This window comes from Primulina tabacum, chromosome 8 (assembly GCF_025594145.1).
Source record: "Primulina tabacum isolate GXHZ01 chromosome 8, ASM2559414v2, whole genome shotgun sequence".
NCBI classification, from domain to species: Eukaryota; Viridiplantae; Streptophyta; class Magnoliopsida; order Lamiales; family Gesneriaceae; genus Primulina; species Primulina tabacum.
This window is the reverse complement of record NC_134557.1, coordinates 38,057,992-38,084,622: the sequence shown is the minus strand read 5'-3', so window position 1 is coordinate 38,084,622 and position 26,631 is coordinate 38,057,992. Positions and strand designations below refer to the sequence as shown.

General features: G+C 35.5%; 2 pseudogenes; both read right to left on the bottom strand.

Annotated features, from left to right (window-relative positions):
• Nucleotides 1-1,220: 1,220 nt before the first annotated feature.
• LOC142554063 (uncharacterized) lies at nt 1,221-3,143 on the bottom strand (annotated as a pseudogene).
• Nucleotides 3,144-19,619: 16,476 nt separating this feature from the next.
• Nucleotides 19,620-25,503, bottom strand: LOC142554062 (neutral ceramidase 1-like; annotated as a pseudogene).
• Between the last annotated feature and the right edge of the window lie 1,128 nt (nt 25,504-26,631).

Genomic DNA, 26,631 nt, shown 5'->3' with positions numbered 1-26,631 from the left:
TGTCCAATCATTTCATGCAAAAATATATAAATTTTACAATTGAGATATCCGAAATAAAATGAAGATTAATATTTTGCATAAGCTAATATTTCGACAATTTGAATGTTGTACGATTTCATCGTTCCAGAACTTGAATAAATTCACACAATTATACGAAGCGAAAAGTTCCATCATTCCAAAAAGATATATCAAAGGACAAAGTGGATGTAATATAAAGAACCAAAATGTTTGTAATTTCAATTTAATCAATATTTTCTTTACGTTTTAATTTATTCAAAATTTTGCTATCATGTAGGGATGATAATTTTATCCGTGAAAAACCGGAAACGAGACAGGTTTAGGGGAGATTTTTCGGGTATATGTTCGGATTTAGGAATTTTTTAAAATCCTTGAATCATATCGGGACAGATACGTGTATCTTTATCTCCGAATACTTTCTGACGATAATAATAATTAAAAAAGTATAATTTATATTATGATTTTCTAAAAGTAATAGTATTAGTTAATTTATATTGTTTTGTATGCATTATAAATAATACACCTGCTTATTATAACATAAAAATATTATCTGTTATAAAAATATTATCTTGACTTCATTCATGCTGCGTACAGATAAATAAATCATTAAGATATTATATGTATGTTTTATTATTTATTTTGAGAATTTTTTGTAAAAATATATTCTTACTAAAAATTTTGATATATATTTTTTTGAAATAACAATTTTTATTGGTGACAATATTTTTATATTGGGATTAATTTTACAATCAAAATTTTTTACATCAAAATATTTTATGTATTTTATAATTTTATAATAAAATTCAATAATATTATTTATAAATTTGCTAATATTTTATGTATTTTATAATAAAATTTACTGAGGACTAATTAGGACGGGGAAGGAAATTAGTCCTCGGGGATGGGATCCCCGATGAAAAAAGAGGATTGAGACGTGGATGGATGAGTTTTGTATTCATCCCCTGAAAGAAAAACGCGGATTGAGATGGGGGGTGAGCGATGCATTCGGGCGCGAGGATGAAGAAGGCATCCAAACTTTCGTCCCAACCCATTGTCATCCCTAACAGCCGTTGATAGTTGTTAAAATTTAAATGAAAGCCAACACTCCTTTGGTCTAAAGCCAAAAAAGGCCACCTTTTCTTGGTGACCAATACCCAAACAAGATTAGGTGAATTTGCTATATTCTAAATCAGACAAAGGAATCAAGAATTTGCTTTCGTGTGTGATTAGCCAGAAACGTACATAGAAGGATTAACTAACTCAAAATCAATCAAGAACTTGATGTAAAACTCTCCAACAACATAAAAATGAATCAGCTAACTACACCAAAAGCAGGAAGAAAAACACTATCGATCACTGTACACTCTTAACTCTAGGAATACAAATCCCCGAACAGGCTATTCGGGATCCACTGGTCTGAGCTCTTTCCTAAGCTTCTGTGAAAACAACCTGCAAGCATCCATACTAAGTTCCATGGCAGCCGCCAACGCAACAAAAGCTGCCGCATCTTCGGTGCAAGAAACGTGCTGAGCTCCGACTTCCACCTCTGGCTTGCTGCACTTGCCATTGCCCTCTACTGTGGACGACATTCACAAATCCTCTATACAAGACCTGTGCCCAAGAACCGGAACCCGATGTCGATCCTATGTCCGACCCTGAACCCGAACCGAGATCGAAGCTGCTACTAGGACTAGTTATTGGGGTAGGTCCACTTGTAATGTCTATGCTGAATTTCCCTCCAATTTTGGTACTAATGGTGGAATTGGCAAGTGGGATCGAGTCTATTCCCCCATCCGGAATGAGCTCAAATCGGTAGCCGATGCCATTACGCTGGCGCCACACCTCGAGGCGGCCCCATGGCTTCCATGTACTGTTACTCGGTCTAAGAATGAGCCAAGCCCCTGGATTGGACCTGCTGACACTGTCGGTCCCCGGAGATGGCACGAATGGCGTAACCATGGATGCGACGGCCACGGGGGATCCGGAAAGGTCGTGGATAGTGAGAGACCATCCCTTTCTTTCTTTTGTGGAAGGTCCTTTCTGTTCTGCAAATGAATTAAAGCACCTGAGCGAGAAGCTTGGTTCCGACACCAAAGATCTGTTCAACAATAATCAAATCTCAACAAAACCATTGAAGGAACATAAAATTCAAACTCTACTCGATAGATATTTACTTAGATTGAAAACCCGCACAATAGAATCAGATATAACTACAATCCAAACCAACTTAAATCCATACAACAAATGTATCAACCACTTATCAATCAAGATTCTTCATTCAGAGTAAACTATAGATAACAGGACAGAATGGCTGCAAGAAAATCAGACAATTACATTACCTGGATATCAAATTTCTTTCCCCGAAGTTCCTGAAACTGAATTTACAGCTAAACACAGGCTGCTTCACATTCCCATTGACCTGGAAAATCTGGGGACTGCACTCGGGTCCCCCATCGAATCGGAACACGAATCTCGGGTCGGGCTCGGTCCTCACATTCAGATGCAATTTCGCCTCCGACCCACCAATCGAAACCCACCCATTCTGAATCAAACATCTCCGAGTACCCCCATTATTCTCCAAAAAACTCTTCAAATCCAATTGCACCACAACGCATCCCAAAAGCTTCCCCCCACTCCCAAACCCGCAACTACCACTCCCTCCCCCTCGCCTGTAAACCTCGACCTTCAAGCAAGAAAAGCTGCTCGATTTCTCCCCTAACTTCTCCAGCTCCGCCTTTCTCAACGTGAAGCAGGCCAGAATCTTGCTCTCAATAGCATCTCTGTCGGAAGCAAGAACTGAAACGTCCGAAACCTGGGTCGGGAACCCTTTGAGCTTGAATTTGCAGTAAAACGAAAGGCCCGAAGGATGGGGTTTTTCAGGGAACTTCAAAGCCAAGTTGCCTAAAACAATCCGCACAAAAGGACATGGATCCATCACTGTATACCGTCCCGCACAGAAGCGATTGTCAGGGACAGTAAACAACTATACACCAACCAATTTTCTTCCCAGAAAGAGAAGCAAACAAGAATGGTATGTGGGGGAATAAAAGGAGAGCAAATCAAGAAATTGGCAATGGTGTATGTATATGGGCCGACGTTGGGCGGGAGTGGATTACAGGCTGTATAGGGTTGCACGTATACTAGATGCCAGCAATGGGAATCCTTTACATTACCTGTCGACTGAAAATTGCCGAATACCCCCTCCCTGTATTTTGTTGCTTGAATTAAAAATTGAGGTACTTTTGTTTTTATTTGTTTTGGGTAGTTGTCTTTTCCTAAAAAGTTATTTCAAAATATATATATATATATATACATATTATTTACAAAAGTTGATTTCATTAGAATTTTTTTTTTTTAAATAGAATTCTGATTATTTTTCATTAAATGGTATCTTAATATATAAAATTTATTCTTGAAACTTAGTGCAAGCATTAAATAGTGTGTGATAATATTACACTTTTTCTTTTGTATATTAGACAGATGAGTAGATTTCTTGTGAGATGGTCTCACGAATATTTTTCTGTGAGACGGGTCAACCATATCGATATTCATAATAAAAAGTAATACTCTTAGCATAAAAAGTAATATTTTTCATGGATGACTCAAATAAGATATTTGTCTCACAAAATACGACACATGAAACCATCTCACATAAGTTTTTGCCTAGACAGATTATTGAATTATTCAAACACCCACAATTTTTTCAAAGTGTAAATTTTCATAAAATCTCCTCAAATAAAATGTTTTAAGACAAATAAAAAAGCAAAATAAAATCGTTGCATTTAATTATTGAGAATATAGGCACATAAATACACATACAAGATAGTGTTCTATTATTTTAAAATTATTATACATATACACAATTCAATTCATTACATTATTTTAACTCTTGCAGTGTCCATTGTGCCCCCTCGAATTATTAATTGAACTGTCTTCATTGACATATTATGATAATATGTGATAATTAATGTTAAGTTTTGAATACGTTTCAAAGAGTGATATCATAACGAGATTTGCAAGTTATTATGTTAGACCAAAAGTTTATTCGATGCGTACTAAAGATAGTGGGTGCGAGTTTCAATGTCGTAATGTTTAAATAATATTTCAAGAGATAAAAGGTTGTATCATATTTGTTGAGAGCATATAAAAAATTAATGAGATTAATTGTTTTTTCGACCATATTGTATGAGGCTAAAACGATTTTTGTCACTATTACTTACAATGTGGCAAAAAGGGGACCGACTTATAAAATTCATACACGTTTGGTCGCTGATATTTATTCGTTATTATAAGCTCTCGAAAATGTTGTCAAAATTAAGTTTCAGTTATATTTAGAACAAAATGATAATAAGGGACGAAAAAAATTAAGTTCACATAAATCAGTTTTGAGAGAAGATTAGACATGCACGGTTCATGGAATCTTTACCATTAGTTTTTAACTACGATTCTACGAATGAGATTGAAACTTGAAAGCATATGTCGATTGGTCCAATGATTAAGGTTGAAGTCTTGAGATTTGTTGATCTTAACTTCGAGTCCTGCTGATTTCTAAAATTTTTCCAAATTTATTTAGGTAGAATTACTTCTTCTTTTTTTTTTTTAGTTTTTTATCCGAGATAAGTAAATCTCGAATCCATATTCAAGTCTCATTGATAATACGCATAATTACATTATATCTTTTGTAGTTTAGAAAAATATCATATTTGTATTTCCAAAAAAAAAAAAACTTGAAAGCATCTAAAATTTGTAAATCCACATATGTTTAATATATTTAACAGATAATATAGATTATTAAACTATTGTAAATTCAAATAAATTAAATAAATACATATATATTTTTTTATCGTATCTGTGTCTTACTGTGATTTGTTTGGCAGGGAATTTGTCCTTTAGTGATTCTATAGGTTGTGATTGGGTACTTGGTTTCTGGAGTCTGTAAATATTATGGACTACAGCTGTGAAACCTTTTTAATATTGGACTTGGACTCGGACTCGGACTCCGACCTGGCCCTACCAATTTGCATGTGTCAATTAAATTTTTATATTTTGTATGTGTTATAAAAAAGTAAAAATTTATGGTAAAAAGTAAAAATCTCAAACTCTAAAAATTATCAAACTACACACTTTATAATATTTTTCTCTCAACTCAAATTGTCTCAAATCTTTACAAATGGAGACCTATTTATAGGATTTCTTTGGAAAATAATCCAAAAATAATTTCATCATTGCGTACATCATCACACACTAATTTTCAATATTCAACACCTAATTTTACCTAATTTTCAACATTCAACATTATAATTTTCAACACAAATATTTTTCACATTTTCAACACTCCCCCTTGTGATGATGATCATAATACAATGATTGTCTTCATTACGTGTTTTTATACTGCCTCGTTAAAAACTTTACTAGGAAAAACCCATTGGGATAAAAACCATAGTAAGGGAAAAAGAGTGCAGTCACAGTAAACTCCCCCTCATGTTGACATGAACAATTCTTCACAAATTTCGTAGATTGCGCATCCCAATATTATATATGTGCTTTTTGAATATTGTCGTAGGAAGTGCCTTTGTGAAGAGATCTGATGAGTTTTCACTTGATTGAATGTGACGAACATCAATATATTTATTTTTCTGAAGCTCCTTGGTGAATGCGAAGAACTTAGGAGGAATATGTTTAGTTATGTCGCTTTTTATGTATCCTTCTTTCATTTGAACAACGCATGCAGCATTATCTTCATATAGTATCACAGGACTTCTCGTCAAATGATAATCCGCATGAGATTTGGATATATTGGATCATTGATTTTAACCACACACATTCACGGCTTGCTTCATGTAGTGCAATAATCTCGACATGATTTAATGAAGTTGTTACGAGTGTTTGTTTCTGTGAACGCCAAGAAATTGCAGTGCCTCCACGAGTAAATACATATCCAGTTTGGGAACGTGCCTTGTGTGGATCAGATAAGTCTCCAGCGTCAGCATAACCAATTATACTTGGATTAGCATCTTTTGAATACAAAAGTCCCAAGTCTGTCGTTCCTTGTAGATAACGGAATATATGTTTAATTCCGTTCCAGTGTCTCTTTGTTGGATATGTGCTAAATCTTGCCAATAAATTTATGGCAAAAGATATATCAGGCCTTGTACAATTTGTAAGATACATAAGGGCACCGATAGCACTTAGATATCGTACTTCTGGACCAAGAATATCTTCATCATCTTCACATGGACGGAATGGATACTTTTCTATGTTTAATGATCTAACAACCATTGGAGTACTTAAAGGATTTGATTTATCCATATTAAAACGTTTAAGGATCTTTTCTGTATAATTTGTCTGGTGAACAAACATACCACATTCTTTTTGTTCAATTTGTAAACCCAGACAATACTTGATTTTTCCAAGATCATTCATTTCAAATTCTTCCTTCAAGTATGACACAACTTCTTGAATTTCCTTATTCGTTCCAATGATGTTTAAATCATTAACATATACAACAATAATTACGCATCCAAATGTTGTTTTCTTAATGAAAACACAAGGGTATATTGAATTATTTACATATCCTTTTTTCATCAAGTGATCACTTAGCCGATTATACAACATTCGGTCGGATTGCTTTAACCCATATAATGATCTTTGTAATTTCACAGAATAACATTCTCTGGATTTTGAATTTTGTGCTTCAGGCATCTTAAATCCTTCAGGGATTTTCATATATATATTACTATCAAGTGATCCATATAAGTAAGCTGTAACAACATCCATAAGACGCATTTCTAAATTTTCAGATACCGTCAAGCTAATCAAATACCGAAACGTAATTGCATCCATCACGGGAGAATACGTTTCTTCATAATCAATTCCAGACCTTTGAGAAAAACCTTGTGCAACAGCTTTATATCTTACAATTTCATTTTTCTCATTTCGTTTTCAAATAAAAACTCATTTGTATTCAACAGGTTTTACACCTTCAGGTGTAAGGACTATAGGTCCAAAAACATTACGTTTATTTAGCGAATCCAATTCAACCTGGATGACATCTTTCCATTTTATCCAATCCTGCCGATTTTTACATTCATCAAAAGATTTTGGTTCATGATCTTCATTATCATTTATGATGTCAATTGCCACATTATAAGAAAATATATCATCAATTTCTTCTATATTTTTTCGGTTTCATATTTTTCCAGTATTAATATAATTGATAGAGATTCCACGATTCTCGTCAGTTTGTGGTTCTGACATAACATTTTCATTATTATGTGTTTCTTCAGTAACATCATTCTTTATTTTGTGATCATCATGTGTTTCTTCAGGAACATCATTCTCTATTTTGTGATCATCGTGTTTCTCTATGAATTTTCTTTTTCGAGAATTTTTATCCTTGGAACCGACTGGCCTTCCATGCTTCAGGCGTTTAATGACATCATGAGTATCTTAAATTTGTTTCTTCGGAATTTCAATTCGAGCAAGGGCATTTGCAGCATGTATATATGATTTAGTTACCCCTTTTGTGTCTGCAAATGCATATGATATTTGATTTGTTATTCTTTGCAAGTGCACAATTTGCTGTACATCTTTTTCACATTGTTTTGTTCTTGGATCCAGATGTAACAATGATGATACATACTATGTAATTTTTTTTTTCGGTATGTTTCTGCTTCTCCCCCTAATATTGGGAAGATTTCCACATTAAAATGACAATCAGCAAAACGTGATGTGTACACGTCGCCTGTCTGAGGTTCAAGATATCGAATGATTGATGGACTATCATAACCGATATAAATTCCAATATTTCTTTGAGGTCCCATTTTCTTTCGTTGTGGTGGTGCAATAGGCACATACACCATACATCCAAAAATTCTCAGATGAGAAATGTCTGGTTCTTTACCAAATGCAAGCTGCAATGAGGAGTATTTATGATATGCACTTGGTCTGATGCGAATTAATGCAGCATCTTGTAAAATTGCATGTCCCCATATAGAAATAGGGAGCTTTGTTTTCATAATCATTGGTCTAGCAATCATTTGTAGACGTTTAATCAATGATTCAGCCAATCCATTCTGTGTATGTACATGAGCAACAAGATGCTCAACAATGATTTCCATAGACATACAATAATCATTGAAAGTCTGGGAAGTAAATTCACCAGCATTATCAAATCTAATTTTCTTGATTGTATAATCAGGAAATTGATTCCTCAATTTTATTATATGAGCAAGTAATCTTGCAAATGCAACATTTCGAGTTGACAATAAACATACATGTGACCATTTGCTGGAGGCATCAATCAATACCATAAAATATCTAAATGGTCCGCATGGTGGATGAATTGGTCCACAAATATCACCCTGAATACGTTCAAGAAACATTGATGATTCAGTTTGGATTTTGGCTGGTGATGGTCTTATAATAAGTTTCCAAGAGAACATGCTTTACATTGAAACTTATTATTCTGAAAGATCTTCTGGTCTTTCAGTGGATGACCATGTGTATTTTCGATCATTCTTCGCATCATTGTTGAATCAGGATGTCCCAATCGATCATGCCAATTTGTTAATATTGAAGAATTATCAACTACCATGTTCGATTCAATGAGACTTATATGTGTATAATACAATCCACTAGGGAGCATTGGTAGTTTTTCAATCACATATTTCTTTCTTGATTTATATGTGTCTTTTCTCATTTCCTTCATTCATTGTTTGAGTATCATACCCATGAGAATATATATCATTAAAATTCAACAAATTTCTTTTCGATTGTGGTGAATACATAACATCATTGATCAAAAATTTTGTACCATTAGGTAACAAAAATTGTGCTTTCCCACAACCTTTAATCAAGTTTTACAGGACCTGATATTGTATTCACCATTGTTTTTGTTGGTTTTAGTTCCAAGAAATATCTTTTATCTCGGAGGATAGTGTGCGTTGTACCACTATCAGGTATGCAAACTTCAGCTTTGTTCATATCATTTTTCATATCTGAACTTCAAAAAAATATATAATGAAATAAAATTACTGACAATACATTTATAAAAATAAAATACACTACAATACATATGTAAAAATATAACACATGATAAAACATTATCATACGAGTACATAAAAATATTTTACATATTTATTCCATCAGCAAATTGATCATTGTCCGAGAAATCAATCAAAAATCTCCGGCATCAAAATGAGTTGAATCGCTCAAAGGTTCACTGTGTTCAGTGAAGTTGGTCTCCTTTTCTTTCCCCTTTATTGATTCTTTATAAAGTTTACAAAGGTGCTCAGGGGCTCGACAAATACGGGACTAATGTCCTGGAGTACCACATCTAAAACAAGAACTTTCAAATCCTTTTGAGTGATTCTCATTAACACTCATATTCTCATGATGTCTTTTCAGTCGGATGGTTTGGGACGTTCTTTTGAGATGAGTTATAAAAGTAACTATCTCAATTATTTTCAAAACCACGGCCGCGTCCACGACCACAACCACTTCCACGTCCATGTCCACGTCCAAGACCACGACCTCGATTTCGTCCTCGACCAAAATCTTGTCTATAACTTTGATTTTGGTTTCCAGATTTAAATTCATTTTTGCTTACGACATTTACTTCAGGAAATGCCGTTGAACCAGTGGGTCGTGCCTGATGATTTCTCATTAACAGCTCATTATTCTTTTCCGTCACAAGAAGACAGGCGATGAGTTCAGAATATCTCGCAAATCCACGCACTCTATATTGTTGTTGTAGAGTTATATTTGATGCGTGAAACGTGAAAAATATTTTTTCAAGCATTTCCGATTCTGTAACCTCATGTCCACAAAATTTTAGCTGCGACATCGCTGAATTGTAATCATTTACTTTCTTAAAATCTTGGAATCTTAACATATTCCATTCATCACGGGCGGTCGGAAATATAACTTCTCTTATATGTTCAAATATTTCTTTTAATCCTTTCCACAGAGCTATGAGATCTTTTTCAATGAGATATTCACATTTTAAACCTTCATCAAGATGTCGACGCAAAAATATTATAGCTTTTGCTTTTTCTTGTGATGAAGATATACCATTTTCTTTAATGGTCTTGCTTAGACCCAATGATTCAAGATGCATTTCTACATCAAGGGTCCATGACATATAATTTTTCCCTGTAATATCAAGAGCAATGAATTCGAGCTTTGCCAAGTTTGTCATGGTGGTACTAAAAAAATTTACAATGCATTTTATTAGTTAATGAATATTGCAATACAAAGTAATGGATAAACAACAAGTACAAGCATTCGTAAAAATAAAGAATACACACGAGGAGGATATTCTCCAATAAATACAAGACTCGTGAGTATGATAACCAAAATAATTAAAAATATCTTTGAGAAGTTCATCTTCTTTTTCTTCAAAAATTTGATGAAGAATAATTTTTAGAGAAGAAGTGAAAGTTGGAGTGATTGAATGTGTTTCTGAGATCATATTTATAGGGCAAAAACTAGCCGTTTTGTTACCGTTTATGACCGTTGGTGTACAAAAAATAAATGTATGTATTTGTATAATTTTATGGTAATAATATGATGTATATAATATTAGTCATATTTAAATAATTATGTATATCATATCACATTATTATAATGAGGTGTCATAAGTTATTTTGTTTAAAAACCTTATAGGCTTTTATACTTGTCGTATCCCTTATCGGGAGTGTGGGATGTCATCTTAACATCCTCCCACGATTTATAACAAGTTTTTGAAAAATTTATTTTTATTATTTCTGAATAACATTATATTATATATTAAATATATACACAATAAATAAATAAACAGTAAAATAAATATTATTACTTTTGCTACATTTTTCTTCTGTTTTGGAGCTTGGAAACATATGGAGGACTTTTAGAGCTTCGTGCTGATAACGTGTTATGAAAAAGTAAAAATTTATGGTAAAAAGTAAAAATCTCAAACTACACACTTTATAATATTTTTCTCTCAACTCAAATTGTCTCAAATCTTTACAAATGGAGACTTATTTATAGGATTTCTTTGGAAAACAATCCAAAAACAATTTGATCATTACATATATCATCACACACTAATTTTCAATATTCAACACCTAATTTTACCTAATTTTCAACATTCAACATTATAATTTTCAACACAAATATTTTTCACATTTTCAACAATATGTAATTTTTTCGACAACATATTAATTGTTTTTATTTAAATCGTTGCTCGATTCTTCTTCTAAATAAAAAAAGTATTGGGATTTTCAAATCTTGTCTATTAAATTTATAAACATTTTTTTTGTACTAGTTGAGTTGATACCAAATTAACATTTCCAAAGTGAAAAATGATAAAACATCGAAGTTAAGTACTAAGTATTGTTCGTCCGACGCAAAAATGTTGTGTGCCATTGTTATAATTTCATTTGGCGTGGAGAATTCATTAAATGTGCGTTAGAGTGTCGGCCACATCTCATTTGCGTTACAGACGAAATTGCAGCATTCCATTTCGGTATGTTAATGTTGGGATCGATTAGGGGGGTAATCGTTGAGCTACAATAGCTCGGTTCTTGAAATATTGAACACCGATGAATTAAATTGAGTTTGGTTAAAAACCAAGCGGAAGATACTCGAAATAATCCTTCGTAGAAACCGATTAAATATTTTGTTAACCATTTAAAATATATGCAAGTTGAATGAGTAAAAATATTCAGTTGAAGCATTTTATCAAACACTTGATATGCAACATTTTGGTATTTGAATAACACATAAAATGCTTCAACAATGCTTATTTAAAACTATGAAAATGATGAGTAAATGCAATAAACAAATAGACATGAATTTGTTTATGGATGTTCGGAGATTTCAAACACTCCTACGTCACCCCTTCTTCCCCTTGGGAAGGATCCACTAGAAGACTTTGATTTATACAACTACTTGTACAAACCCATTCCGGAAGGGCAACACCCAACTAGAACTCCTAGCACTCAAGATTGTAGGCAGCACCTCACAATCAGCATATTGTTTAATGTCTCATATGCAAAGACTACATACACAAGTTTATTGTCTTTGTGCAGGACTCACTCAACTAATCTTTGAAGTTCAACTCTCTTGTATATGTGTGAGTGATTGTGTGTGAGAAATTTATCATTTACAGTATATATCTCAAATGTATCCTCACACAAGGGCTTGTGCTCTCAACTAGCTGATATCTTCATGCTAACTGCCCATGCTTTGAATCCACTTCAAAAGCTGTTGTTTGATCTTCAATATGTTGTATTTATAGGCTCCAACACTGATATATACGTTAGACACAAGAATATGACCGTTGGAAAGTTTCTGTACTGTTTCTGGAATTGCAACGGTCAAGTTCGTCTTGCTGGACATTTTCTCGACTGGTCAACTCTGGTCAACTGGTCAATCAGTTCAACTGGTTCAGTTGGTCTGGTTCAGTTCAACTGGTTCAACTGGTCTTCAGCTGGTCTGGTTCAACTGGTCTTCAGCTGGTCTGGTTCAGTTTCAGTTGGTCAGCAGCCGGTTCAGTTCAGTTGGTTGGTCAGCTGGTCAGCAGTTGGTTCAGTTTCAGCTGGTGTGCTGAAATCAGCCTAGCTGATTTCAGTTTGTGCAGAACCAGTAACTTCATCGTCATTTATCAACATCTTAAGCTTTGATTCAGACTTTGACTTCTGAAGATGATTTGTAGATCATCGTATTATCTTTTCAACGCTTACTGAATCGCTTCATTTCGATAACCGAGCTTAGAGATATGACCAAAATACCGCAGCTGCTCAAACTCAACTGATTGCTGTTTTTGTGTGATCAGTTCGGTAATTGAGCGATCAGTTAGACCATGATAACATCCGATTTTGCCCAACTGACGTGAAATACGACTTGTTCCAAATTGAGTTTTCTAATCAGTCAGGTTGGCGGATTGTCATTTGGATAATCCAGTTGAGAGATATCATCAAAATACCGAAGCTCGCCAGAAATTCAGTTTGTGCAAAATTCAGTTTCGGCTTGCTTCTTGTGTTTGCAACTTCACACTTGAGTACATATGTTAGAAACACAATAACAAGTTTTGTTAACATCAAAATCAAGATTGCGAACTTGAAAAGTTCCAACAGTTAATCTTGTCTGATCAATGTAATATTATATATTTGCATGTATATAACGTGGTTAAATAATTTTCCTAACCATTTTTAATATATATTTGAAGAAACTGTCTTTCTTTGGTGGCTGTTTCAAATGCTGAGCCGAACCGAGCCGAGCCAAACTTCCTTACTTACCATGCTACTTTTTCATCAGTACATACATTTCCAGCGTTGCCAATCTCTAGCACAGCCTCGCAAGCTGAAAAAAGTGGTAAATTTTAGTAGTGCTATACCGTTCCCAAAAAGATTTGTATTGCTTAAATGAATCTTTAATGTATATAGGCTTCTGCTTTTGCCTTCAAGGTTCTGATAATCTAATCTCTTAGCATAAATTCAAGTTGATTAAAGTCAATACAAAAATAAAGAAACAGTGGAAAGTTGAGCTTTGAAGCTCACTCAAAGATTTTTTTGGAAGGACGGACAACTGTGCATGTCATCCAAGTAGAGCCGTCAAAACGAGTTAGACATGCCCGTCCGCTTAATTTGATAGTTAGTACAGTCAAAATCGGCTAGCCCATCTCGCTACATAAAACCAGCTAGTTTTGACGGTACTACGCCTAGTCATAAAATTCATGTTACAACTCACATTACATATGTTTCAAGTTAATTCCAACTAGTCCATGGAACAGTAGTTTAGGGGGCTCCCATATGCTATGCATAAAATAGTCGCAACAAAACTCTCATCTAGGTAGGAAACACACAATCAATTCGTCGTCCAAATCCCTATACCACTAGGGTCTCAGATACCTAACCAACGCTCTTATTTATACCACCTGATATGGTGCCCCAAAACCGTAAACATAATTCAACTAAAACGACAATCATGTCGGTAAAATGGGGCCAGCTAGGTGCATTTTTAAAAAAAATATTAATGAGACAGCAAAAACACGTGTTGCATTATTTGTCAAATTTGTATGAAGGCAAATACAATTGATATTTGCCTTCTCACGTATTCTTATATCAGTTGAGATCATCTCATTCTCAAACCTCATATTGAGTTTTCTTATTCCTCCTATTAATTTTATAATATTTGTGAGTTGTTTGTTCTCTTGTATTAAGAGAGTGTGTGTTCTCTTTGGAAACATAGTGAGTGAGTTGTACACCACAAAATATTATAGTGAAATTCTTTTCATTTTGCCCGTGATTTTTACCATAATAATTTTTAGGGATTTTTCACGTAAAACTCGATGTCCAATTTATTCTTTATTTTCATATTGATTATCTCAAATTGCCGCACATGGGACCAACAAGTGGTATCAGAGCTTTGATTTAAAATTTCTTAAAATTCTGAGTATGCTCTGTGGTTGCAGCCTAAACTGATCTTCCACATCAGAAAAGTTTTTTTTTTTGAGATTTTTTTATTAAGGCGGGATTATTTTGTCCAGTCTTCTAAATTATTGTAGACATAATGACGGACAGGTACGAGATAACAAAATTCAATGGAAACAATTTTATGCTGTGGAAAATAAAGATACAAGCAGTTTTAAGAAAGGAGAATTGCTTGGCGGCTATTGGAGATAGACATGTGAAAATTACGGACGAATGAGATGAATGACAATGTTGTTTCCAACTTTACATTTGGCTATAGCAGACGAAGTACTGTCAAGTATCTTTGAGATAAAAACAGCAAAATTTATTTGGGATACTCTGACAAAAATTTACTAGGTCAAGTCGCTGCACAACATGATTTTCCTAAAGAGAATGTTTTATAGTCTTCGGATGGCGGAATCTTCATCGATGACTGACCATATCAACACAATAAATACTCTATTTGTCCAACTCACTTCTATGAGGCATAAAATAGGGAGAAATTAACGTGCAGAGCTTTTACTTCAAAGTCTACCAAATTCATATGATCAACTTATCATCAATATAACTAACAATATTCTTATGGGCTTTCTGAAATTCGACGATGTCTTAACTGCGGTTTTCGGTGAAGACAGCTGTCGCAAGAATAAGGAAGATTGGTTGGTAACTTCGAAGCAGACAGAAGTTTTGTCGATGATAAGAGGAAGATTTATGGATCGTGACTCCAGTGAGAGCCAAAGACGAGATAGATCAAAGTCAAGAAGTAAGAAGAAAAATATTTACTGCTTTAAATTTGACGGTAAAGGGCACTTTAAGAAAGAGTGTACGAGCATCGAGAAAAGTTCCCAAGGAAATGTGGTCAGTACTTCAGGCAGTGGTGAAATATTATTTAGCGAAGCACCAACAGTTGCAGAAGGCAGACACAAATTTTGTGATACATGGATTATGGATTCAGGAGCGACGTGGCACATGACGTCTCGGAGAGAATGGTTTGATCATTATGAACCAGTCTCAGGAGGATCTGTATTCATAGAAAATGATCATGCCTTGGAAATAGTTGGGGTCGGTACTATCAAAATAAAATGTTTGATAGCAACATTCGCAGTTTCGCACCATACAGGAGGTACGACATGTGAAAGGACTGAAGAAAAATCTTTTTTCCTTGGGACAATTGAATGACATCAGGTGCAAAACCCGTATCGAGAATGTGATCATGAAAATTGTGAATGATGCGCTTGTGATTATGAAGACGAAAAAAGTTGCTGCAAATCTGTATGTACTTTTGGGAGAAACACACAAAGAGGCGGAAGTAGTTATTGCATCAATTGGTTTAGGAGAAGAATTAACAGCGTTATTGCATAAAAATCTTGGGCATAAGTCAGAACGAGGATTGAATGTTCTATCAGAACAGAAGCTGCTGTCGAGACTTACAAAAGTGTGATTGCCCTTTTGTGAGCATTGTGTTACTAGTAAACAACACATATTAAAGTTTGACACTTCTACTGTCAGGAGTAAAAGCATATTGGAGTTGATTCATTCGAATGTTTGGCAAGCACCAATTGTATCTCTAGGAGGAGCGAGATACTTTGTCTTGTTCATTGATTATTTCTATAGGAGATGTTGAGTGTATCCAATCAAGAAGAAATCAGATGTTTTTCAAGTCTTCAAAGATTTTAAAGCGCGAGTTGGGCTTGATTCTGAAAAGAAAATCAAGTGTTTGAAGACTGACAATGGATGCGAATATACCAGTGACGAATTTGATGCATATTGTCAACATGAGAACATCAAAAGACAGTTTATGACGGCTTACACACCTCAACAAAATGGAGTGGCGGAGTAGATGAACAAAACCTTATTTGACAGAACAAGAGCTATGTTGAGGACTACAGGTCTAGATAAGTCATTTTGGGCGGAAACAGTCAAAACCGCTTGTTATTATCAATCGTTTTCCTTCAGTGGCGATTGATCTAAAGACTCCGATGGAGATGTGGACAGAAAAGCTGACAGATTATTCCCATTTGCATACATTTGGAAGTCATGTGTACGTTCTGTACAATGAGCAAGAAAGATCAAATTTGGATTCGAAATCCAGAAAATGTATCTTCTTGGGTTATGCTGATGGAGTTATGGGGTTTCGCTTGTGGGATCATATTGTTCATAAGCTTGCCATCAGCAGAGATGTTATCTTCGAGGAAGATAAATTAAATGGAGACAAAGGTACACTGAATTCAGAAACTACTATATTTCAGGTGAAAAATAAGATGGACGAAGGTCAAATTTCTTGTGAAGTAGTACTAGAGCACGAAGAACAAGAACATGTTAAGTCTGGGATTTCCAATGTGAGGCAGTCAACTCGAAACAGAAGACCACCAGGTTGGCTTTTAGATTATGTCATTGAAAGCAACATTGCATATTTTCTATTATCAGAGGATGGTGAGCCATCGAGTTTTCACGAGGCTACTCAAAGCTCGGATGTATCCTTGTGGATGATAGTAATGCAAAAAGAATTAGATGCATTAAACAAAAATAAAAATTTGGATCTTGTTACACTACCACGAGGAAGGAAAGCCATTGAAAATAGATGGGTCTATAAGATCAAGCGTGATGACAATAACCAAGTGGAGCGGCATCGTGCTAGATTGGTGGTAAAAAGATATGCTCAGAAAGAAGGCATTGACTTCAATGAAATATTTTCTCATGTGGTTCGCCTTACAACAATCAGAGTAGTGTTGACATTATGTGCGGTGTTTTACCTACATCTAGAACAGCTAGATGTGAAAACATCATTTCTTCATGGAGATCTTGAAAAGAAATCTATATGCTCCAACCAGAAGGTTTTGCAGAAAAAGGCAAAGAGGACTTGGTTTTCAGATTGAACAAATCTCTGTACGGTCTCAAACAGGCGCCGAGGTGTTGGTACAAGAGATTTGATTCCTATATCATGAGCCTTGGATACAACAGACTGAATGCAGACCCTTGTACACATTTCAAGAGATCTGGTGATGATTATACTATTTTGCTGTTGTGTGTGGATGACATGTTGGTAGCATACCCAAACAAATATCAGGTCTAAGGACTGAAGGCAGAGTTGGCTAGGAAATTTGATATGAAAGACTTGGGACCAGTAAACAAGATTCTAAGGATGCAAGTTCACAGAGATAGAAGTGACAGAAAGATTTGGTTTTCCCGGAAAAATTATTTGAACAAAGTCTTGCAACGCTTCAACATGCAAGATAGCAAGTCAATACCGACCCCTCTTTCTGTTAACTTCAAATTATCCTCCGAGATGTGTCCTAGCAATGAAGCAGAGAGGATGGAGATGTCTCGAGTACCATATGCATCAGCAATGGGAAGTTTGATGATGATCTGTACAAGACCAGACATTGCTCAAGCAGTTGGAACAGTTAGTTGGTATATGGCGAATCTTGGACGAGAGCATTGGAGTACAATTAAGAGGATCCTTAGATACATTAAGGGTACCTCAAATGCTGTATTATGTTATGGAGCATCAGATTTTACACTCAGGGGCTATGTCGATTCAGATTATGCAGGTGATCCTGATAAGAGGAAATCTACTACTGATTATATGTTTATACTTGCAGGAGGAGCAGTAAGTTTGGTTTCAAAACTGCAAACAGTTGTGGCATTATCTACGACGAAATCAGAATACATGACAGCTACTCAAGCTTGCAAGGAGGCAATATTGATTAAAAAGTTATTGGAAGATATCGGGCATAAACAAGATAATGTTTTTTTGTTTTGTGATAGTTAGAGTGCCTCGCTCATCGTAAGGAATCCAGCCTTTCATTCCAAGACAAAACACATTGGAGTCCGATTTCACTTTATACGGGAAGTAGTAGAAGACGGAAGTAAGGATATGCAGAAGATCCAAACGAAAGATAACATAGCTGATTTTCTGACCAAGCCAGTGAACATTGATAATTTGAGTGGTGTAGATCCTCAAGTGGCCTAGCAGAAACGTAAGCAGCAGGTAATGACAAGTTTGAAGAGATGTGTGGAGATGTGTTTGATTCTCAATTAAATCTCCAAGTGGGAGAAATATCGGCAAAATGGGGCCAGCTAGGTGCATAGTGAAGAAAGAATATTAACGAAGCAGCTAAAAAACCTGTTGCATTATTTATCAAATTTGGATGATATTTGCCTTCTCACGTTCAAAAGCCAGGAGAGCTTAGAGCTCTCCTCCATCAGTTGAGATCATCTCATTCTCGAGCCTCCTCTTGAGTTTTCTTGTTCCTCCTATTAGTTCTTTAATATTTGTGAGGTGTTTGTTCTCCTGTATTAAGAGAATGTGTGTTATTTTTGGAAACACAGTGAGTGAGTTGTATATCACAAAATATTATAGTGGAATTCTTTTCATCTTGCCCGTGGTTTTTACCCTAATAATTTTTAGGGGTTTTCCACGTAAATCTCGGTGTCCAATTTATTCTTTATTTTCATCTTAATAATCTCAAATTGTCGCACGTGAAACCAACAAATCAATTAAATGAAAACTTTTTAAAACATCGGAAGATCTTAAGGAATGTCAATGTAACTAACTAAATGTGATTTTAAGAAACATATGAATCTCTCTCTCAGGAGATGTTGGGATTATGATTTTCAAACTGGAGGCATCAGTAACTACACCAAGAGCACTTTCAAATGGTTTAAGAAAGTTATAGCAGCACTTTTCGGATGGCGAAGATCCTAACAATGTCTTGCAAAATTTACACTATTTGGAAGGCTCGAAATAGAAAATTTATTGACGATGAGAACACTAGCATAGATATCTTAATTCACAAAATCAAAGCATATGTTGTTAGCCTCGACCTGCATCTTTTGTCTATGATAATTTGTAAGGCTTTTGTTGCACCATGTTTATAAATTTACACATAAAAAAAAGCCAAGACTCGTTTCTTACACTTCCCCACTTATTTATTTGGTAAATGGTTCCGTCAAAGTTGATGATGTCCACATACCTCCAACAAATCGAGTCAGTAGTTGATTGATTGGATTTGATATACCATGTAAAATCTCAACATCAAACAAAATAAAGTCGATTTTAGACTCAAAATCAACACCATGTATTGTATAGTACTGCAAAAGTATCCAGTAGGAAATTACCGTACATCCTAACTCAGAAATATCTGATACAGAATACGATCACTTGTATATGAGTCCTCGTCCATCATATCAAACCATCAAATTGTTTTAAAATGTATACCGTTACTTACAATACAACACCTTTCTTCTCATAATATTAGCAAACCAAGTCTCATAAAACAACAAAAGCACTAGAACAACCTGTGAAATGCTTAATTGATCCCAAAAGCGCCTTTGCAGCACCAAAATGCCGAATTCTATACACACCAGAAGCAGCAGTTTTGGGTATCCTCCATTCTAAAGTTGCATGACTCCGAGTGCTAAGTTTAGAAGGCCGAGACCATATATATCTTAGGCAAAAATCATCGTCATCATAAGCAGGTTCCCAAGAATTGTTCCCTTTAAGAATCTCTACAAGAGCAAATGTGCCTTCAGTCATTAGGTCATTTCTGGGACACGCTGACCAGAAAACGACCGTCACGTTGTCACCTTTCTTGAAGGTGGCGTTCTTTGGTACATCTAAGCTCACGTCGCCGAATTTAACACCGATTGGAGTTGCATCCATCACAACCGGTAAGAGTAAGCTCATTTGTTTTTCTAGAAGATCAGGCGGTTGTGGCCCAGGTTCAACTGATTTTCCACTTATAAGGGCAGCTGCAAGCTTCTTGAACTCTTGAATATAGCCGGTGAGAGTATGTGGGCCGTACAATGTTGATGCACCCTGATGCATATCATAAAAAACAAAATCAAATGTGTCTCATAAATTGTTAAATAATCCATCTCAACTATTATCCCCTGTCTGAGTCATATTGGATTGCATTTCAGGAACGCATCCGGACAAAAACCGAAAAAAACCTTTATTAATTGGATGATAACCTATATCATACCAAACCAATAAGTGTGCAATATGTTCGTGTCGAGATTAGGGTCATTATTGAAAGGTCAATTTTGTTTCTTTGTAAGGTTCTCATTCTTCCAAAGTATATTTTAAATTTTTTGAAGAATTTGTTTCCTATTAAAGAACAAAATAAGTACATCGTACTTATGAGAGAATTCAAAGTCAAAAGCAAGTTCATTTGATATTGTTGAAATGGCTTACCTCATATCTTTGTATCAGATACTCCTCATACGTTGTTACATATTGTGAATACGCATTTGTCAACCCAGCTATGACAACATGGACATGACTACCAAATTCACTGCTATTTCCACTTTTGATTCCAGTTTTCACTGCATCACGGAGCCGTCTTCCAGCCATTGTGGTGAATTCTGGCACAGGACACGGGACAGCAAAAAATATTTAGGTCCTAATCATGTTAAATTAAGTCCCACAGAGAAAAAACACATAGGATTAACGATTTAAAATTGCTCAAGAAACAAGAAAGTTTTGCAAAATATGTCAAAAAACGTCCCTCGTCTCATACACGTCTGGCATATTGGGCTCCTTTAGCAATTATTTTATACCCAACCTTGATTTTAACAAAACTGATTTAACTCATATTGCCAGATAGGGTCAATGTACCCACATACAAATTACAAACATTTCCAATTAACTTTTATACCTCCGGGTACACTGAGAATGACCAGTTGCCCTATCCTCAGAATTTGGATTGGAAGTATTGAAGGCTGCAAACAAGGAGAAAAAGATTAAAGATGATAGGTTTATGATTCACGAGGAGGGTGAGGGTTAAGGGGAAGTAGGGAATATTGACATAATCAAGATTAAAAAAATGAATGAGAAACCTCCAATGCATAACTAATTTACATGAAAACTACAATAAAAAAATACCACAGACCACAAAACCTGAAAATTAACTTACCTCAAATAAATATATTATCCAAAATGCATCAAAAAATTCAATCACATTGGTTGAAACTTGAAACCCATTTCTTTAGATTGTTCTCTGTAATTACAACATTAGCATGAATACAAAGTCAGAGGTTTTTACCCCTAGCAGAAGATAAAATAGTCTCACAAGAATCAGTGTTGGAGTTTGTTGAACTACTCAAGATGCTCTATCAAGGGCCATCACCAATTTTAAACTATTAAGGCTACAATCTATGTACTGACCTCCATTCAATGCAATCAGCTTGATCGTGTTCTATTGCATTATTCGCCACCCATAGCAATAGCTCAAACTACTAATCTTGACCTGAAATTTCTGTTGCTCTCTTGTAAAGTTTCAATTTCTCTGAAATTGTGTGAAAGTGTTTTTACCCCAAAGTTTTTAATGTCTCCCATTGGGACGCAGAAAAACTTTAGGCACTTAGAGTGACTTGCATCTGTTCTACTTTACATCCTCGAAGTGTAGCTAGACACCTTGCAGACAAGAAACATCTACAGAACCATGCACAGGGAGTCAGGAACCAAAGCCATATATCCATTATGTTTTGATGGAACTATTAAGTGAATGATTGGATCTTCAGATGACTTCTTCAAAAGTAAAGTAGAAAAGATTTAAAGGCCATTAACACAAAAACAAATTATTAGTGGCAGGATTACAACTTACCGACCAATCATAGGGCTCCTTCATTTCACCAGTATCAAGCAGAATGGGTTTCGGACTATGGCAGTCAACTTGTTCCTTTTTTGGTGTTTTAAGGAAGTTGCGCACCAGCCTCCAAAATGCATTCCCCTGAAGAGAGAACATTAGTATATGATAAATTCAAGCATAAACTTGTAGAAACAAATTCAATTGTCATACTTTGTTGTCCCCTTGTTTAAAATCAAAAGCCCCAGGTCCATCAGTTGTACCAGCAGCAAATGCAAACCCCATTGCTGCTGGACAGGTTTTTACAACTTCATCATCTCCTCGTTGTTTGGGAATTGTCACCTCAAGGTTGGAGAAATCTACATGAGCATGGCGATAATCAATCTTCCCCTTCAATTGTTCTGAATCTGAATTGAAAAGTTCCAGTGCTTTTCTGAATTGTCTTTCTCCAATAATGCGTGTACTTTCAAATTCGTCTGGATACCTGCCATGCAGTTGATGTATAAGACTTTCAGATTTTAGTGTACACGAGAATCTCTGTCCTCCAGTCAAGCAGCAAGTTGTGATTAAATCAAAATTCCACAAAATCCTAAAATGTGGAAGTATTCATACCCAGGTCCTCGACCATAGCATAACTCGTTCTTTCCACCACATGTGCTATGATTGAAATCACAAGGTAATCCAGAATCAATGCAGAAGGCCCCAAGCACATTTGGACTAACATCGCCGCAATTGGTTTGACAAAATGCAGATACAAATCTTGGATTATCAGCCTGCCTAAGAGAACTTCTTACACGTCTTGCAATGCTCATAAATCTGGTGGTTGACTTACCAGACAGATGCTCAAAAGAAGCAGCAAGTTCTAGTAACTCATGATCTGCGTAGGGAACACAAAATGAACAATTAAAACTAAATACATTTTTTAGCATTGTGTCAAGGTCCATTCTTAGGCATATTCACGCCTACAAAGATCGAGCAGTTACACTGTCTTTACTTGACAAATAAAGTGATCACACAGAGGTAGGCACAAAATAAGAGTTTTGAGGCGGAAGCCTGTAATAAATTTCTTCCAACAGCATGAATGCCACAATATATAGCACAGTGTAATACGAAGATCATAATCCAAATCGATATAGAACTATACAAAGAAACACAGAAATATTACACTAAGAAAAAGAAATATTTACTATTTTAAAGTTGACGTTCCTCTTATCAACCACGTTCTTCAACATAAAAAAACAGAGTATCGTACACATAACAGATGTGATATTTCTATGAATATGTAACGACCAAATCTTTGTAGTCAGGCTCACATTTGCAAGTCTTCAAATGAAAACAGACTAATCCATTAATCTTTTCTAGAAAATTTAAACTTTTTCTTAACAAATCAAATTATTATTTTCATGGTACAGTGGATAAGTCAGTTTAAGTTCATATTGTCGTATTTAAATTTGCTACACGATACTGCAACGTGTTTCGTTAAAAATCCAAGTACTTACGGTTGTCATCCACAGATGAAATAATGTTTGAGACTCTTCGGGTGTTTTCATCAACATCGGGAATGACAGGGGATGAATCACTGCCACTATTCTGATCAAACCAGTCTTCCATAAAGCGTGCTGCAGCTCCTTTATTGTCCCCACTGATCAATGAATTTGTACGACTCATAGATGTTCCATGGGTCGCAAACCAATTGAAGCTACCCACTGGGCCCCATTCATCATCAACAAATTTCAAGAGGGTCATATCTTTATCAACATCATACTTATATTTACTGCGTTCTGTGGCTGGATTGTTGAGATAGGCACTTGGACTACGGTTAATGCCAGCATCCAAAAGCTCCCCTGTTATTTGAGCCAAAAATTGGTGAATAATGACATGCAGAAATGTCAACATCTTCCTTAAACGATCTACTTTAACGTATTCAGTGATACTTGAGATCTGTTCCTTTTAAAGAAACGTAAGAACATGAATCACAAAACTAAAAGCAGAGACTCAAGGCAGAGATACAGATCATTCATTCCACTTAGGTATACACATGAACATTCACATTAACAGACTACAAGGACTGCTCTATTACCTTTATTCACATATATTGATCCAGGTCGAAGGTTTTCATGAGCTTGGATGATAGTTTGCTCAATTCCATCAACAAGGGCATCAAAAGATTGGCGTACAAAACCAAGGGATGTTACAAGATACACAATATATTGAAGATAGCCAGCCGGGCCAGCATGGGTGTGAATACCACTAATGGCTACATTGTTCTCGTTATAGAGACCTCCATACCTGGAATAGCAAATGAACATCTTCCATATCAAATAGCACAATATTAATGAAACTACTACCACACGCATAAACAATTACATAGCAAGGTTATAACTCTTTTCAAAATATGCGCAGTAATTGCATGCTTCATGACATGGGTGCCTTTATGAAAAGCAAAAATAGAAGAGCATTAGTTGGTTAAGAAGCAATAGCTACCTCGTCTTCAACCTCTCGAGGACTTTTATTGTCAAAAGTTGGGATGCCATACAAGCATCAAGATTTACAAAAGCAATCCTGTTCCCTGCGGCTCCGCTACAATAAAAGCACGAGCTCGCAACCTGAAGTGAACACCAGATGTAGTCTGGGCCATGTTAGCATATCCCATCATGTTAACATCAGCTGCTGGTCCAGTGATGTCATAGCTTCCAAGCCCGAGTAAATAGCTAGAAGCTGATCCTACCGATCTCCCTTTCTCTACCAAGAGTAACCACAATACTGGCCACAAAATCATTCCAACAAATCTCGACATGGTAAGTCAATCAACAACACTGACTCGCTTGCTCAAAACCTTCTCAGCATTTCCTAACCAAGGACGAAATATCGGAAACAAGAACATAAACACACACGAGAAGGGGGCAAGGTGGCAAAGTTGTGTTCTCAGCAAAACCTGGAACACAATATTATATAACCAACTAGAAGAAGAAGTAAACACAAAAAACCGAATCTTTACGACAGCTTAGTCGATCAGTATCGAAAATGCTCATATTAACAAGGTCAAAATATCGCTTAACCGTGGATAAATTAATTCATCAATAATCGATGCAGCTAATCAGACAAAATTTATTCGGTTTCGCCGTCACGATTAAGCAGCAACCCGAAACTTCCGAAGAAAACAATAATTTCGAGACGTGTACGCTCCGCTTCCGCAGTACACAAAAGCTGGAAAACCATATGAACACGTAGATTCGAAAATCAAATAAATGACTGAAAAATAGCTGAATTCATGACTTACAGAGAAAAAAACTTGAAGATTTCCAGCGATGAAAAGGAGTAGTTGAATTTTGAAAGCATGGAGAGGAATAGCTTTCTGTTTGGTGCAGGTGTTCGCAGTGGAGCAGAAGGGGTTTCGACAACTTAAATAAACAGCGATTGTGTTATATGTTACTCTTCTTTATTAAGTTTCTTGCCAACAGAGCAAATATATATATATATATATATATATATATATATATTTGTTTGGGTAAATTGCTCACATATCCCCAAACCCAAACTCAACTTTAACCAAACTCCCTACACCTCAAAACCTTTCTTTAAACTCCCTAATACCTTAAAATGGACAAAAATACCCTTATTCCTATTTCAAGTTTAATTGATCCTCCGCGCTTTCCAAATGGTATCAGAGCGAAAGGTTGATTTATTTCAAACACAAATTTTATTTTTAATAGTAACTAATTGTAAGAGAAGGAGAATTTCGAAAAAATTATGAATCCGAACTTAGATTTGAGAAAAATAATTTACAAGATTTATTCGTTAGATATCAGAAACAGAAAGGGAAGCAACAGCACCCTCAGGTAAACTCTCAGGTAAACTTATGATTCAAGCAAATAAGTTTCTGGAGATAGTACCAAACTCCTCTAACCTCTCTTTAGATCTTAGAGAAATCCAGAAAACAGTACAAAATTATGGCAACATGCTATACTTTGTAGAAATCCTTAAAACCCAGGAAGAAATTCTTGGAATATTAAAGAATATTCAAACAAGAATTCAGAAACTAGAACAACAACCAAGTTCTAGTAGAAGAACTTCAGGAGGTTGGTTACCACCATCATTTGGCACCGAACCTTTGTTACATCAACAAGGGAAGACCAGAGTGGTGTTAAAACCATTGACTGAAGAAGAAAAGATGATCAATCTAATTAAATCTGTCTCAGAAAAGAAATTTATCTGATGACAACTTTAGGAAGGATTGGTCTAGAGGATCTACAAGAGATTGCGGAATCTTTCGCAAATCTCAAAGTGGTAGATCTAAAGATGAACACAGCAGGAGGAGAAATAATTGTTATAACCTGGTCATCTTCTCAGGAACCACCGAGGGAAAGTGTGGGATCTCAGAATGTAAACAGGAGAGAATCTCAATCTGATTTCCATACTGGTGGAGGATCACACCCTGCGGGAACTAGGACAAGGAGAAATCAAATTTCCTTGCACCAAACACCCTACGGGAAGACTGTTTTAGATCCGATACATCCTTACGGGGTTATGCTTAACCTTGATGTATTAGATTTCAAAAACAGGAA